This window comes from Denticeps clupeoides, chromosome 8 (assembly GCF_900700375.1).
Source record: "Denticeps clupeoides chromosome 8, fDenClu1.1, whole genome shotgun sequence".
Classification (NCBI taxonomy): domain Eukaryota; kingdom Metazoa; phylum Chordata; class Actinopteri; order Clupeiformes; family Denticipitidae; genus Denticeps; species Denticeps clupeoides.
In genome coordinates, this window is record NC_041714.1 from 12,479,068 (window position 1) to 12,492,947 (window position 13,880).

Consider the following 13,880-nt stretch of genomic DNA (forward strand, 5'->3'; position numbering starts at 1 on the left):
ATGACTAGATTTAATTACAGTGCTGGTTTGCACTGAGGCCCCAGGTCTGTAGTTGGAGCCGTTGTTATCTCTCTGACAGCATAGGGTTTCCGCCCACAGTTGGGAGACATGGGGCATGTGCAGACTGGCACCTCTAAATTGCTCCTGTGTGGGAGTATGGGTGCTTGCATGCATGTTTTTCACCTGTCTGCATTTCACCTGCTGAATCTACATTTGCCTTCACACCATTGATTTCTGTTGTTTTTATGGATTATTCTCTGGTCCCAAATAACATTTGGCTAAAAATAAGTTGAAGAGTTAAATAAATATCTTTTTCTTCAGGGTGGAGTTGTATTTATTTATTTTTGTCCTTGGCTCATCCACTTTTCCATTATAATCTAGTCTATATCTTTCCATTTATTCTGTGGCAGCAGGATGCTGTGGTGGATACTTGGTCTAAATGCTCTCATCTGAGTGATGGGGAAGAGTAGGAGGTAACCAGAAGTATGAAGCGGCAGAATTTGTGATGGTTAAATGCGCTCTATGCTTCAGGGTGTCCATCAAGTGCAGATTTTTTATCAGTTGTCTCATGTATCTCATGTAGTTTAGCTTCATTGCACTCTGTTTTTCCCTTATTTGCTGCGGAGGGGTTTTAGTAAGTCTAGTCTACACAATAATAGCAGGCAAACCTTTACAAATAATTCAAAATGACAGCCATTTTTCCAGTTAATTCCTAACTAATAATATTATAAGAACTGTGTTGTGCTGGCACCTCACCCTGCACCCAGTGATTCAGGAGTAACAGAACGTTGTGATACACTGCATCACAGCACACAGTGACACAATGAAATGTGCCCTCTGCTCTTAACTCATCACCCTTAGTGAGCAGTGGGAAGTCCTGACAGGCCCGGGGAGCAGTGTGCGGGGATGGTGCTTTGCTCAGTGACACCTCAGTGGTACCTTGGCGGATCGGGATTCGAACCGACAACCTTCTGATTAAGGGGCCACTTCCTTAACCGCTAGGCCACCACTGCTTTGCCACTGTACATTGTATCAAATATTTTAAATAAAACCATTTCTAAATTACTCTAAACTTTTGAACACTAGTGTAGATATCCTTGCATAATGTACATTAGTTGTGCTTGTCAGGCACTAAACAAAATAAAGTTTTCTGAGGGATAAAGTGTTGTTAGCCAGTGATGTTTTTAACAACCACAACTATTCTTTATGACAAGGAGAGAAACAGAAGAATACAGGGTCATCTGTACATAGATCCCCAACATAGTCTTATTGCTTAAATTTTTGTATAATTGCTTGTTTATCTTCCATAAAATGAGGCTTTCCTGATGTCAACATGAGATCAAACAGGCACTGGTCTGATCTAAAGTGATCTTAACATGGCAAGTTTGCTAACAATGCTGGATTGTGGCCTATTAAAAAAAGATCAATGGGAATTTTTGATGGACTCCACAGTATCTACTAATGACATGCCCCTGCTTCCACTGGGACTGTCATATCAAGTCAGTTTAATATTTTGTTTCACCTTGTCAAATATTTATTTACTTCCCTAGGCTTTATGGATTTTCATGGCTTATTACCCATTGTAACCCATTGTAACCCCTATCTTTAGTTTAGTTGAAGGACAAGTGATGACAACAACTATCATACTGTATTTGGATTATGATTTCTCTCATTTCTGTATCAAAAAAGAGAAGCAGGACATTTTTTTAAATGGGTGGAACCCAGTGATTGACAACATTCACATATGCTACTTCTTCATTTTGTTTTACAATTATGAATTTAGCATTGTGTTTAGTGCTAGTTTGGACAGCATGCTCATTGTGTTAATGTCCACTTTAGCATGATTTCTTTAGTATGTCAGTTTTGAAAGCTTAGACTTGTCATTGATCATTCATTGTAAATATCATCCAAATAAAAATGGATATGTCTTGGTGTGCAAACTATGGTATGTTGAAGTATAGGTTATTTGAGAAAGTGATTGGCATTGTGAAACACTGCAGCACACAAATAAATTGTGACCTCTGCTTCTAACTCATCACTCTTAGTAAGCAGAGGGCAGCTGTGAAAGGCACCCGAGGAGCAGAAGCTACGGAAGCCTATAAATGATGCCATGGTGGCCCTAGCTCACCAGGTGGCATCAGTTCACTTTTGTGATTGTTTTGATGACGTGCTGGTGCCTACTAATTCTTGTGATAGTTAGGACCATTATTTTATTTGTCTTCCCCACACAACCCGGTAATTGTCCCATTGTGTGCCACATTTACCAATTCTTTTGTTTTGTGTATTTCTGGCCGTTGAGCCGTGTTTTCATTTGTTTATTAAAAATTCTTGCTATGGAGGAGGCAGAGGCACATGACACGACTATGACTCCTCCTTCCATTGTGGCACGACACTAAACAAGAAATCTTCAAGCACAAGACACAGGCTAAAGCAGAACTTGCTAGCTACATGTCTTCGAATAGGAACTATCTGGAAAGGACTATTCAGGCGTCCATGGTCCCCTTCTTTAAATGTTCTTTAAAGCCTGTGTTCTCTCCTCTCAAACATTATATATCACTTCATATTTCCTTACATCTGATAACTTTAGAAAATTTGGCTGCAGAAATAACTGCAAATGTTCCTCCGAGGCGTCCTCAGTCATCATAAAGAATAAACTGTAAAATATCCGGTAACTACAGTTCTCCCGCATAATCTCTGAATGGCCCAATAAATGTGAACAAGTTGTTCACAGCAGTTAATCTTATTACACGAATTGATTATGTTATCAATTCTAATTTATTGCTTGTCAAAGTCAAGAAGGCGTTTTGTCACACCCACATAAAATGTGCTGGAGTAGGGCGTAAAAAAAAAGAGACTGAAATCACATAAAATAGATAATTTTCTGCTGCAGTTAGATCATTCACCGCAGACATCTCACTGCATGCCCACAGCGTAATGTTCTCCTCACCAGCCAAGTCATTTTAGAGGAAATGTTTTGTTGCGGTGGACTAACATCCATCCCCACCCTCCCCAGAGGCCATGGCTGGCCAGGCTGTGATTGATTAACCCATCCAGATGGACAGCACAAAGCACTTTCGGCTGAAGAAACAAATAGCTGCAGGCCTTCCCCATATCCCTACCTGGACCCAAATCCAATCTGGGTCATCAATTAGGCACCAGTTCCAGTACTCTCGACCCAGTGTAGCCGCTATTACCCGGCTGTTGCCTCACGGTGTACAGCAAGACAGTTGCATCTGACAAGGTTATTAATAGAGCTTCAATTTTGCTCCAAACTTGTTCTGGTAACTCCAGTGACAAACACTTTATGTTACTGAAAACGTGCAGAACCGGGCAATGATCACCACATTTATTTCCTCGGTCTAATGAATCATTTAGTCTTCTGCAATTTGATACCATTCCAGTCTCTTGATATATACATTATACAATTTCAATTCTTTAAATGCGTTCAGCATTCTTATTCATTTGTGTCATGATGCAATCTGCTGTCAGTGGTGCAACATGTCTTCAAATGCATTTTGGCTGAAATGGCTGCTAACTCACTTTGTTTACCTTGTGCGTGTCATTTTACTTATTTATTTTTAACCGTAGCTGTGTGTGATCATGCACTTGATTGAAAGTGTGACGATTGTATATGTACATGTTTTTTTTATCCTGTTCTGTTAAAGTAATTTTATTTTTACTAGATAAGCAACTTAGCTTAGACCTATTTATTATTTATGAATTTAAGAATATATAATATTTATAAAACCCTGGGGGTAGATGAAGAATTGGCATGGGGCTCAACTTTTCTTCTATAAACATCTCATGACAAATCACACAGAGAAGACCTAAACTCACCCTGTTCACTAATTCGTATTGTATTAAAGTTGTATCATTTTAAAATGTATTATTTGTTTTGCATTTCCACCTGAACCTGGTTTGAAAAAGTTGTGTAATGTTGTGTTGATGGGAAATGGAAACTAGTTCTTATTAATGCACTGTTTGAATTTTCAATCATTTTGTCATGTCAGAAATAGTAAAAAATGGAATTAAGAACCAGAGTGACATGTATTTGGATTATTTCTGATTAGTAAAATAATATTTCAGATGCTGTCTTGGAGGTGACCATCTGTTGGGTTTATATCAGACACTCCTGACTTATCGCTCTGACTCTTCCATGTAAGAATGGACAGAAGGGACCCATGGAGTCTTGACGGAGAGGAACTCTTTCCCCTGTCTGTCTGATCTCAGCAGGGTGACGCTCGGCAGATTAATGTGGCCCCAATTGCATTTGTCAGAAATGGATAAAAGTGCTCCACCAGAGTGTCGGACCCTTCATCATCCCAGCGGAGCCTTTCCTCTCTGGGCTAGAGAGAGGCTCTTGAGGGGAGCAGATGTGGAGCGTGCCTGGGTAGCATGGCTTGAGTTGGCTCTTTGCTAGACTTGGCTATGAATTTGTAGCGAGGCTCTTAATGACAGGAGGGGCGTGGGGAAAGATTTGGCAACGCAGATGGATGTAGGGGCCTGAGGCCACTCAATTTCTGGCCAAAACTGGCGAGCTGTGAGGAAGCTTCCAGTAGCACAGCTAACTTAGAGCACATGCTGTGCTATGGATAATCCATATTTACCACATTCATAACATTAAACAATTTTAACATTTGCTGGTACTTAAACAATAATCCCAGTTGGTTCTGATAGAAGAATTTATTGCAATCATGATAGTTCATATTCACACCTGCAAGTTCAGAAAGTTCTTTCAGAACATGATTCAGAATGTTAATGGAAATTCGTTTCCATTCACAATTTTTTGCTTTAGCAGGAAGCTGATCATGTGAAGTAAAAATTTTGAAATGCATTGCTGGGAAACATTTTCCCAAATCATGTGACTAAAATTAATATTTGTAAGAGTTGTGTGCTCTGCAGCAAAACAACATGTTTTAAATTGCCATGCTGATATTATACCAGCAACAATATATAGAAAAAGTTGTTTGCTATGTCAGTGCTGTATGCTATACTGTATTGTTGAAGTATTTATGTCACTTTGCATTTATTGCTTCTATTGATTTCCATTACATATCAGATATTTCATCCTTCTCGCAATAGTACAGATTCGTTTATTGTTTTTGGTCTACATTTAATGTGTACGGTTCTTGGTTCTCACCCCAAAATCTTCCTTTTCATCCCTTTTAGGCCTAATTAGGAAAAGAAATATGTTAATTATTCAAGTGAAATGAAGTGAAAACATTTCATTGGCATCGGCAGGTATGTTACCCAGCATAAAAAATTACTAATTCCATTATTTATGTGAATGGAGTTGCATGGTATTTTCATGATTGTGTTTTATATGGCATATTTTTGAATCAAGATTGTATGTTTGTGAACCTTTGCAGCAGGCACAGAGCATGACCCTTGACCCAAGTTCAGTCTAAACTTTATATGCCCTTTCATGCACACCTGCAGACCCTAGAGGTCGAAGGGCAACAAAGGCATGGGAGGATATGAGAAAAATCGAGATAAAGCCCAGTCAAGGCCAAATAAATTATGGGGAGATTTGGTATGCCCCACTGTCACAGCTGGGTGTACAATGCTTAATTGTAGACTGTTTGTGGTCTTTGCCAACTCTAAAGATACTGACTAAGCATCAGCAGCCAGGAACTGAATTATGCTGACAGATGTTCGATTACATTCACTGAACTTGCACACTACGTTTTTACTATGGGTCTATGTGTGTGTGCGTGAAGGAGCACAAATAAATAAGATATTTGTTGAAGACTTGTAAGCTGTAAGCTTATATATGCATGTTATATTTTGAAAACCTATTTGTAAGTTATAGAAATGAAATATGATTTGATCATTGTTGTATGCCTAAGCACACAATCGCACATGCACAAGGTCTGTCCTTGGTAGCCTAGTGGATAACACATTCGCCTATGAAGCAGGAGACCCAGGTTCAAATCCCACTTACTACCATTGTGTCCCTGAGCAAGACACTTATCCCTGAGTGTCTCCAGGTTGACTGTCCCTGTAACTACTGATTGTAAGTTGCTCTGAATAGGGGTCTGATAAATGCTGATAAATGTACATTTCCGTAGCTGCAGAAAAGCATAGATAACAATCAAACATATTATTGAAACAGGAAAAAGGTTAAGCACACACACAATTACCTCAGTCTTTTGGGTCTTCTTGGTGATTTTTTTATGACGTGACCAAAGATATAACATACAAGAACGAAAACCCCAATGTTGTGCGGGACAGATCTGCCGACTAGCTGGCTGTGTCTTTTTTGCATATTGCAATAAATAAAACTGTCTACAATAGATTACTGTTGCTTGAATTTATTGATACAGTTTTTAGCAAATCCTCCACCACATTTACAGTCATTCATTTTTTTCTCATTCACATTTACACTAGCAGTGAGCACCACAGTATTCAGTAAGAAAGGACCAAGCGCCCAGACATGCCCAGTTTTTCAACTGAAACACAGGACTGTACCAAACAGACTAAGAGCACAATCTGATCAAAGTGGTTTTCTACTGAATCTTTAAGATCATTTTAAAAAATACATGAAAATGGGATAAACCATCACTTCCAGGAATATGTGTGTGCGTGTTTGTGAAACTACTGAGACCCCAAATAATGTTTTGATTGAGAATTTCTTGCAAAATTTAGTTAATTCTTAAAAATAAACAGTCATTATGAAGATTTTGGCAAGATTACATTCATGCATTATATGCATTAAGATTACAGTATTTTTTCAAATCGTTCTAGAATATCAACAAATACAAGACTGGAACTAGATACCTGTCATTGTACCTCAGCTGCCTTGAATGTTCATTTTTATGCCGTTTTGAATAAACCATGGTGAAGAATGAACAAAGAGGTAGGGGTCAAAGGGCATTGCTCCATGTCCATTTGTATTCCTGTTGGTGAATCTCCCTTTGAGGCTCATTACGATTGATAGGGTGACCTGTAGATCACTGGATTGGAATAAACTGTCAGAAGCTTTCAACATGAGTTTCTTTCCTCTCATTGCAATTAACATATCTAAATTAATTCTGCCACAGAAGAACCTTTACCAAAAAAAAAAACAGTTGTCAACTAGGTTGTGTATTCCTATATTTTCAGCAGGCAGAGACATGTTTTCATAATCTTCCCATCTTCCTGAACCCAGTGGCCCTTTCCCATGTACCTAGATTCCTAATTGCAGAGCGGGTTTTAGGGGGAGGGATGTGCTGGGTGCATAATCTGCAGGAAGTGTGGGAATCTACTGATCAAATCTGACTTGCCAGCAAGATATTTCCCAGGCAGTGGGCAGCCATGAAAGGTGCCCGGGGAGCACCTTGGAGGTTCGGGATTACGGGTCTGTTTCCTTACCCACTAGGCCACCACTGCCCCATATGTAATCAATGCAGAGCATCTAAATATCTTGACAGTTATTGCATGTATTTCTTGTAAAATAAAATATCAAGATAAGAGGCATTATTAAGTGAGCAATCTCTATAAAATTATTCTTAGCTCTGAATGGCAAGAGAGAAGAAAAATGGGTTTATTTCACCTAAATTTCCCTCTGGATCTAAAAATGAGAACAATGTTCAGCAAGAAGACAATATGAATGGTTATATAATTGCATTTTAAACTATTTATTTCGACCTCTGGAGATGTACAAATCAGCTTTTTATGCTTGAAAGAACATTCATTTGTTGGTGATTACATTTTTTCTGTCACTCTCAGCGTTTACTTTTTTTATTGCTGGACGGCACAGATGAGGGTGTTCATATCTCATCCCAGGCTTTTGGAAGCTTTCGAATGTTTTCTCTGTATTTGCAGAAGTCTCCAATGTTCTCTGCTTTCCTCCTACGGATCAGAGACATGAATCCTGGTGTGAGTGAAGGCGTATTCACCCAGCACTTGCACGGGTGCTCCGCTTGGGTGTTGTTCGCATCTTGTGCTAGAGGGTTTCTGGGATGAGGTCCAGCTCACCTGTGACCCTGATTTGGATAAATGGTTGCGCAGGATAGATGGACAGATGGAAGTGGCAACACATCCTATTATCAGAGCGTTGAGGAGCATGCAATTTATCTCATCCCCATTCTAAGTTCCCTTCTCTGTATGAATACATTTCTGTCCATCTGTGGATTAAATTGAAGAAGAAGTGTCTTTTTCCCCAATGAATACATCGTCAACCATATTTGTCTTTCCATGTACTGTCATTGTGGCCACCAGTGAAAAATGTACCATTGTTCTATTTAACTATTTACATAGGAGGCCATTTTGAATCTTTAAACATTACATTTTTCAAAAATGTCATAGACTCTCAGTGCTGCAGTCAAACACACAACAAGCAAGGACTGTAACTGTGCCACACAGAGGATGTTAACAAAAGCTGCATTAATCTCCCTGCATATCACCAGAGGCAGTGCCAGGGGTGGTACGTGTTTGAGAACTCTAGATTATTTCGTCCAGAACTATGGATGGATGAAATAGTTCTTTTGCAATGACAAATACTCACATCTACTTTTTTGCTTGTGAACATAACTTCAAACCAGCAAACTTTTCGATACTTTTTCCAGCTGTGTGACCAAAACTGGTAACCTGTACCATTTACATACATAAATAGGTTGTGATTTGCTATTTAGCTATATACAAATCTTAATTTTCAGTAACTAGTTCAGCGACGCAGTGTCCGGTGTTGGTGTAAAATTAAGGACTCAAACCAATACCTTCCAGATGATGAATGTTTGAGCCTGTCTCTCTGCATCAGTTCAAACCCTAGAAGACCTCGCAGTGTGCACTCTGTCCAGGAAACACGCCGAGCCGTGGTGCATTAGAGAACGCTGCCGACAGTTAACCTTCCGCTCCTGTCTGCTCCTATAATGACAGTCTGCAGTGACTCAGGATTAATGCGGTCGGCGAGATGTCAAGAGATTTTTTTTTAAGCAGAGTAATGTAACCTGGCGGTGGGTGTATATGACGGTAGACATTTTTTATTTTTTAACCTGTTTAGAAGGTGCATAATGTTGACTCGTGTATGTACAGATAGTTCTGGTTTTCAAGGGCAGAACTTGATCATATCAACATTTGTGTACTTATAGACATATTGAAGTACAAACCATAAGATTTTTTTTTTTTTTAATTTTTGCATTTTACATTTACGGCATTTATCAGACGCCCTTATCCAGAGTCTACCCATTTTAAATCACTGATATCATATTGCACATTGCATAACTACATTTGTATAGTTTTTCTGAGTACGTGGATTTTCTCAGCTGTTCATTCAGATTATTCTGAGGTCACATGAATATACCAACAAATCATAAATTATGTTTAAGGTATCGTATTGGATGAAAATGTATAAAATAAAACAGGAGACTCATTTTATTGCCCATTTAAAAATCCAATTTATAATAGTGCCTCAGTCTTAGACTGAGGATAACCTGTGTTTTTATAAATTTGTCTAGTCTGCTTGTCTTGATTCCTGATGCAGCGATTGTTTGTGGATGAATGGCCAATTTGGTTGGTAAAAGAATTGTCAACTAAATCCATTAGGGAGAAGTTGTCCCACTTTCTGCCACACACATTGCTGAATAAGTCAGTTAGGGTCTAGGGATAAAACAGTAAAAAAAAAAACTTTGCCAATTACATGAAAGACTATGAAGCCACACACCTCACAACTTTCTGGCCATTTTCAATTTGCGCTTCAGACCCAGAGGACCGGCAGTGAATTGAGATAAGAGACCAAATCAATCAAGTGAATTTCCGGCGGCAACACATTTTGTCACAAATGTAGAAACTAATGCATTCGTTCACTGATTGCTGAACTAGCAGCTGATACGGCTTGACTGAGCCCCAACTGGGGAGCAAATGAGCAACGAGACAGAGGACAGGGCACAGCTGTCTATAAAGCCATGCAAATAGATGTCAATTCAGAGGCTGCCTTACGCAGCCCCAATCTGCTCCTCTCATCAGAATAAAAGTGCCGCTCTCACAACATCCACTTCAATGTTTGGTAGATTGTGCACCATACTATACTCGGTCAGGCTTTATTAACTAGTCCACGGGACAGTGGTTGGCCTAGTGGGTAAGGAAAATGGACTTGTAATCGTGAGGTTGCCAAGGTGCCCCCCACACACTGCTCCCCGGGTGCCCACTGCTTACTGAAGTGATGGGTTAAAAACCTCTCACGGCACTATTTTAAAATTAAAAAATAAAATTCTGATTGGCTAAGATGTGATTTAAATACACAACAAAACAGCTGAGCATATTATATGTGGACCAATATTCATTGCAGTATATTGCAAATCCAGGTTAATGTTTTATTCCTGTAGGGTTCGAACCTGCAGCGTTACGTAACCTGGTTCACAGGTCACCATCATGTTTTGCTGTTGCTTAATTTAAGCATTCTGACCGTTTCTTCCCCCTCTCTATCCTCATTCTCTCCTGTCAGGATGCACACTGAGCTCAGGAAGCCAGAGGAAGACATTGCAGATTCCGTTTTATTTTTCAACTAAATGATGCAAGAATAGCTTTATATGTGCTGCATGTGCTCCGCACCTTCTCCAGAGGTATTATTTAAGGGGGTGGTGGGGCCTTATATTCTTTTTTTTGAGACTTGAAATAGATGGTTGAGAGAGTAAAGTATAAAATTATATATACAAGATAGAAATGGACTGTATCGGCCTTATCTCACATTGCCCCCCCTCTTTGGGAGAACGCTGCATTCCGCGCAGCATCGCTGTGTGCGAGACCCATGGACCCATGCTTAACATGTGCAGAGCTTGGTCATCGATCTGTTTGCTGCTCTCAGACCTCTCCGCACCCTCGCATTAAGAGGATGCTGTTCGGAGCAAAGCGTTAGCTGTAACGCACGGTAATTAAAGCAGATTTAACGTGGATTAGCCTCTGAGGGCAGCGCATGTTGGGAGTTTGGACAGCGTGAGAGACAGCCTGAGCGAGACGGGGCTTTGACAACAGGAATAACTAAGGCGATAGCCGAGTCGCTGCATTTCTCCAAGGCTTTTTCCTTTGAACAGCTTTTGGCCTGGCGTTGAGTGGAAGGAAGGAAGATGAAGAAACTATTTCTGCCAGTCATTAGTCCAGACCTCGGATTTTGAAAGGGAAGTGTTGCAGTCTGTCTCGGCTTTCAGATATACGCCATTTGAGTCATCACAAAAGCAGCACGCAAAGCCAAATTAGTCCTCCCCGTCTAGTCTGTCTTTGTGTTTTTCATGTGTGTTTTTTTCCCGTTGCCATAACCCTCTGCCTCCCTCCTCCTCCTCCCTTTCTCCTTCTCCTGCCAAGCATCAGAGCCTTCGTCAGATCTTTATTGTCCTGCTTATTGTCCCGGGGGTTCGGCTGTTTGTTTAGGACACCTTCTTTTCGCCACTGACATCTAATGGACTCGAAGCACTGGGGCTGAATGGATGAAGAGAGCCTTTATTAGGGAACTTGTGGACAACAGTCCGAGTAAACAGGCCTCAGCTGTCTGCTTATGGCTTCACTAATCCGCTGAAGGAAATGTACTCATCTTATTGGCAGGGTGGTTTTTACGCCTGGAAAACCTGAACCATAAGCAATTCAGCCGTGCTGGAATCATCTTCTGTCAAATCCGAATGTAGTCAAAAAAATGCAGTAACATAAATAAAGGCAACATATGAGACTTCATTGTGCAAAATGTGTTCAGTTTAAATTTATTACAGCCCGAAATGAAGGACTGTCCCAATGTCCAGGATCCTTCAAACCATACCATCCTTGGTTTAGAGTATGTTTTTGTCATGGACTGGCTTCGGAGGGGGCACTCCAGCTCTCTGTTGCGAATGCGCCCATCCCTGCACCATGCTGCTGTGACAAGGATACATAGTTGGCATTAGCCAAACGCTCTCACTTCTATGAGCAAGCAAAAGGGGGTGTCCCTTCAAGATGGAGACGCAAGATGCAACATATGATACGTGTAAAATTGGATACAAATGAATGACACTGAAACAATGTATATAGAATATTCTTTATTTATCATGTTTAGTAGGCCTAATAAATTCCAAAAGAAATAAACAATCACAGAACAGGAATACAAGCATTAAACAATAATATAAACACCACACAAAAAAAAGAAAACTCAAATCCTCACAGACAAAGATCAAAGAAAAGACAGCTTCAACTCAAACATTTGGCCTCTTGGCAACAACAGTAACACTGGGGTCAAACACCAGGCCTGAACCCCAAGGCCAGCACCCACCACCAAGGTCAACAACCAAGAACCCTCCCCCCATTCTGTGACCTTTCACCATGCTTATATATTCCATGACCTTCAGGCTGGGTGGAGTTGACCTGTAGGAGGACAGAGTTGAGCCCAGAAATAAGGAAGTGACAACACTTCCGGAGCTTCGCATACATTTAGCCTCCGTATGTAACACTCATGCTCCCTGAACCGTTCTTTCACAATTTCATTCCTGGAATAGTCATCAGACCATCATGATCTTTTCCTACTTTCCCACAGTCTTTGTGCTTCCTGGAAAATTCAAGCCATTATTTCTGCAATTAAATGCAATTTTATATGGCCACACAGCTGTTTAGTGTCAAGTGACAGTAAAATCTTTTGACCAAGAGATCTCCAACCACGGTCACTGAAATTACCCCCCACCTCACATTTTCTTTTCTGCTGTGATGATGTGTTGGACAAATTTTTGTCATTTCAGTGATATTTTTTCACACACGCACACATCATATATATGAATAATATTTGGACCGGTTTTCTTCAACCACAAATTAGGTATTCACCGAATCAGTTAAGATTAATTGACCTACTGCTGAAACACATTAATCACTGCAGCAATTAACCAATTGGTGGTAATTTCATAAGATCTAATGACATGGGAACTTTGACTGCTTCATTGTGCGTTTAAATGTTATCAAGATGTTTTGCTGTGTTTCCAACAGAGAAAGACCTTCAACTGTGAGGAACACCCATGGTCACATGTCAACACCTTTTAGTTGGCCTGATCTTCCCTGGTCCATGTGAATTCTCAGTATGCATGTCCTTTAAGAACTAGCTGCCAGCTGCTACTGTACTTTATTCTGTGTATATGCAAGTCAGCAATACTGAATAAATTTAGATGTACCTCGCTGTCATCTTACCTTTCCATTCACATGGATGTTGAGAGCACAGAGCACAAACAACCGTGTGTGCTGTGTGCCGTAAAATCAGACTGAGTGACAGTAACATTGTACTGCATAAATTAGGGTAGCTATGCAGGAAAAATTGTGCTCCACAAAATCAACAACTAGTGCCAGTTTTACTAGAGGATGTTATTAGATAACATCTATAACATTTTTTTTTAAGCTTTACCTGGCAACTCCTGCATGATTCAAAAGCCTTCAGTTATTTTCTGACACCAGGCTTTGGGATAATGTTTTCATGGGAAAACTGAATGCATATTATCTCTTTTTCATTTGCATAACATTTTCATATGCACGTTTTACTCGACTGGACTAACTTTATGATAACAAACAACTGCTTTTCTTTTAAATAAAACACACAATATGCACAAATTTCTCAGCACCCCTCTGGCTGTGAACTGTTACTAACATTGCGGACTGAATTAATTATTTGGAAGCTCTTTTAAATTAAAATGTTTTTATTTTATAGGTTTCAGACACTGCCTGAGGTCCTGCAGTAGCTCAGGCATCCAGAGCCATGACATCGTTGATCTGCCGGCTAATTTGGAGTTATGCACGAAAGGAATTCATGAATTTTCAGTTATGTTATGCTGAAATGTGGGAACAATATAATCATGTTTGCCTGAAAAGCACAGTTTAGTTCAGACTGACTGTCATGTCCTCAACTGGATTAATGTTCTTTCATGCCGATGTAACCCGTTGTCCCTGGACCTGTCTCTTCCAAGTACTCT